This window comes from Arachis ipaensis, chromosome B8 (assembly GCF_059453495.1).
Source record: "Arachis ipaensis isolate K30076 ecotype BB chromosome B8, ASM5945349v1, whole genome shotgun sequence".
Lineage (NCBI taxonomy): Eukaryota > Viridiplantae > Streptophyta > Magnoliopsida > Fabales > Fabaceae > Arachis > Arachis ipaensis.
Genome location: NC_142443.1, coordinates 44,686,670 through 44,690,807, shown reverse-complemented (window position 1 = coordinate 44,690,807; position 4,138 = coordinate 44,686,670). Strand labels below are relative to the sequence as shown.

Sequence of the window (4,138 nt, the reverse complement as noted above, 5' to 3'; positions counted from 1 at the left end):
AACTCCAGAATGGATGCCATTCTGGGCGTTTAACACCAGGACGACACTAGAGGGAAGATTTTGTTTTTAATTCAAATCTTTTTCAAATTTTCATAATTTTTCAAAATCAAATCTTTTTCAAATTATATCTTTTCAATCATATCTCTTCAAAATCAATTTCTTTCCATTTTTTTTATTATTATTATTTTCGAAAATCCTTGCTATAATTAATGATTTACTTCAAAATTTTCAAGTTGTTACTTGCCTATTAAGAAAGGATCAAATTTTAAATTTTAGAATCATATCTTTTAATTTCTTATTAGTCAAGTAATCAACTTTAATTTTAAAACTTTCTTTTTTTAATTTGATTTTCAATCATATCTTCTCAATCATATCTTTTCAATCACATCTTTTTCAAAATTAACTCTCAATCATATCTTTTTTATTTCTAATTTCAAAATCTTTTTAAAAAATCACTTAATTCTTTCCCAATCTTAGTTTTCGAAAATCAATTACCAAATTTTCAAAAATTCTTTTAATTATTTCAAAATCTTTTACTTTAATTTTGAAAATTCTTCCCCTCTTCTCACATCCTTCTATTTAAGGGACTAACACTCCTCCTCAAGGTGCAATTCGAACTCTATCCTTCTTGATAAGTTTGAATTCTCTTCTATCTACCTTCTTCTTCTATTCTTCTTTTCCTCTGACACCTCAAGGAATCTCTATACTGTGACATAGAGGATTCCCTACTTTCTTGTTCTCTTCTCTTTTATATGAGCAGGAACAAAGATAAAGGCATACTTATTCAAGCTGATCCTGAACCTGAAAGGACCTTGAAGAGAAAGCTAAGAGAAGCTAATGCACAATTCTCTCTAGAGGGCCTAACAGAGCTTTTCAAGGAAGAAGAAACCATGGCAGCCGAAAACAACAATGCCAACCATGCAAGGAAGGTGCTTGGTGACTTTACTGCACCTACTCCCGACTTTTATGGGAGAAGCATCTCAATCCCTGCCATTGGAGCAAATAACTTTGAGCTTAAGCCTCAATTAGTTTCTCTGATGCAACAGAATTGCAAGTTTCATGGACTTCCATTGGAAGATCCTCATCAGTTTTTAGCTGAATTCTTGCAAATCTGTGACACTGTCAAGACTAATGGGGTTGACCCTGAAGTCTACAGACTTATGCTCTTCCCTTTTGCTGTAAGAGACAAAGCTAGGACATGGTTGGATTCACAACCCAAAGAAAGCCTGAACTCTTGGGAAAAGCTAGTCAATGCCTTCTTGGCAAAGTTCTTTCCACCTCAAAAACTGAGCAAGCTTAGAGTGAAAGTCCAAACCTTCAGACAAAAGGAAGGAGAATTCCTCTATGAAGCTTGGGAAAGATACAAGAAATTGATCAGAAGGTGTCCTTCTAACATGCTTTCTGAATGGAGCATCATAGGTATCTTCTATGATGGTCTGTCTGAACTATCCAAGATGTCATTGGATAGCTCTGCTGGAGGATCTCTTCATCTGAAGAAGACGCCTGCAGAAGCTCAGGAACTCATTGAAATGGTTACAAATAACCAATTCATGTACACTTCTGAAAGGAATCCTATGATTAATGGGACAACTCAGAAGAAAGGAGTTCTTGAGATTGATACTCTGAATGCCATATTGGCTCAGAACAAGACATTAACTCAACAAGTTAATATGATCTCTCAGAGTCTGTCTGGAATACAAGTAGCAACAGGCAGTACTAAAGAAGCTTCCTCTGAAGAAGAAGCTTATGATCCTGAGAACCCAGTAATGGAAGAGGTGAATTACATGGGAGAACCCTATGGAAACACCTATAATCCTTCATGGAGAAATCATCCAAATCTCTCATAGAAGGATCAACAGAGACCTCAATAAGGTTTCAACAATAGTAATGGTGGAAGAAACAGGTTTAGCAATAGCAAGCCTTTTCCATCATCTTCTCAGCAATAGACAGAGAATTCTAAGCAGAGCCCCTCTGACTTAGCAACCATAGTCTCTGATCTAATCAAAACCACTCAAAGTTTCATGACTGAAACAAGGTCCTCCATTAGAAATTTAGAGGCACAAGTGGGTCAGTTGAGTAAGAAAGTTACTGAACTCTCTCCTAGTACTCTCCCAAGCAATACAGAAGAGAATCCAAAAAGAGAGTGCAAGGCCATAACCACAACCCACATGGCCGAACCTGGAGAGGAGGAAGAGGCAGTGATCTCCACTGAGGAAGACCTCAATGAACGTCCACTGGCCTCCATGGAGTTCCCTGATGGGGAACCATGGGAATCTGAGGCTCACACAGAGACCATAGAGATTCCATTGAATTTACTTCTGCCATTCATGAGCTCTGATGAGTATTCTTCCTCTAAAGAGGATGAAGATGTTACTGAAGAGCAAGTTGCTAAGTACCTTGGAGCAATCATGAAGCTAAATGCCAGGTTGTTTGGTAATGAGACTTGGGAGGATGAACCTCCATTGCTCATCAAAGAACTGGATGACTTGACTAGGCTGAAATTACCTCTGAAGAGACAAGACCCTGGAAAATTCTTCATCCCTTGTACCATAGACACCATGACCTTTGAAAAGGCTCTGTGAGACCTGGGGTCAAGTATAAACCTTATGCCTCTTTCTGTAATGGAGAAGCTAGGGATCATTGACGTACAAGCTGCTAGAATCTCACTAGAGATGGCAGACAATTCAAAGAAACAAGCTTATGGACTTGTAGAGGATATCTTGGTAAAGGTTGAAGACCATTACATCCCTGCTGATTTCATAATCCTAGAGACTGGAAAGTGTATGGATGAATCCATCATCCTTGGCAGATCCTTTCTAGCCACAGCAAAAGCTGTGATTGATGTTAACAGAGGAGAATTGATCATTCAAGTGAATGAAGACTCCCTTGTGTTTAAAGCTAAAGGATATCCCTCTGTAACCATGGAGAGGAAGCATGAAGAGCTTCTCTCAATACAGAGTCAAACAGAGCTCTCACAGTCAAACTCTAAGTTTGGTGTTGGGAGGCCACAACCAAACTTTAAGTTTGGTGTTGAACCCCCACATTTAAACTCTAAGTTTGGTGTTGGGAGGTTCCAACATTGCTCTAAACATCTGTGAGGCTCCATGAGAGCCAATGTTAAGCTATTGACATTAAAGAAGCGCTTGTTGGGAGGCAACCCAATCTTTAACTATCTATATTGAATTTCTTTTTTCTTTTGTTATTTTATGTTTTCTGTAGGTTGATGATCATGTGAAGTCACAAAAACAATTGAAAAAGTAAAAACAGAAGGAAAAACAGAATGAAAAATAGAACACCCTAGAGGAGAAACTTACTGGCGTTTAAACGCCAGTAAGGGTAGCAGAATGGGCATTAAACGCCCAGTCTGGCACCATTCTGGGTGTTTAACGACAGAAATGGGCACCAGACTGGCATTAACGCCAGGAATGGGCAAGAAGTTGGCGTTAAACGCTAGAAATGGGCAGCAGCCTGGCGTTTAACGCCAGGATTGGCAGCAAGGGGCGTTTTGCACGCTACATGGTGCAGGGATGAGAAATCATTGACACCTCAGGATCTGTGGACCACACAGGATCCCCACCTACCCCACCTCTCTCTCTCTTCTTCACTCATTCACCAATCACCTCAATACCTCTTCCCCAAAAATCCCTCACCTATCAAATCCCACTATTCTCTTCACCACTCACATCCATCCTTCATAAAACCCCACCTACCTCACCATTCAAATTCAAACTACTTTCCCACCCAAATCCACCCATAATGGCCAAACCATACCCCCTCTCCACTCCTATATAAACCCATCTTCACTCCTTCATTTTCACACAACATACACACTACCTATCCCCCTTGGCCGAACCACTAAGCCCCCTCCACCTCCTCTATTTCTTCTTCTTCTACTCTCTTTTTTTCTTTTTTTGCTCGAGGACGAGCAAACCTTCTAAGTTTGGTGTGGTAAAAGCTAAAGCTTTTTGGTTTTTTCATAACCATTTATGGCACCAAAGGCCGGAGAAACCTCTAGAAAGAGGAAAGGAAAGGCAAAAGCTTCCACCTCCGAGTCATGGGAGATGGAGAGATTCCTCTCAAGGGTGCATCAAGACCACTTCTATGAAGTTGTGGCCAAGAAGAAGGTGATCCCCGAGGT

The 4,138-nt window shown here is 39.9% G+C and overlaps 1 non-coding gene across 1 annotated transcript; it reads right to left on the bottom strand.

The window, feature by feature from the left end:
- Positions 1-1,292: 1,292 nt before the first annotated feature.
- On the bottom strand, positions 1,293-1,400 carry LOC148547881 (small nucleolar RNA R71). Its single transcript, XR_015898335.1, has one exon. It is a non-coding gene; the product is annotated as a small nucleolar RNA R71 (small nucleolar RNA).
- Between the last annotated feature and the right edge of the window lie 2,738 nt (positions 1,401-4,138).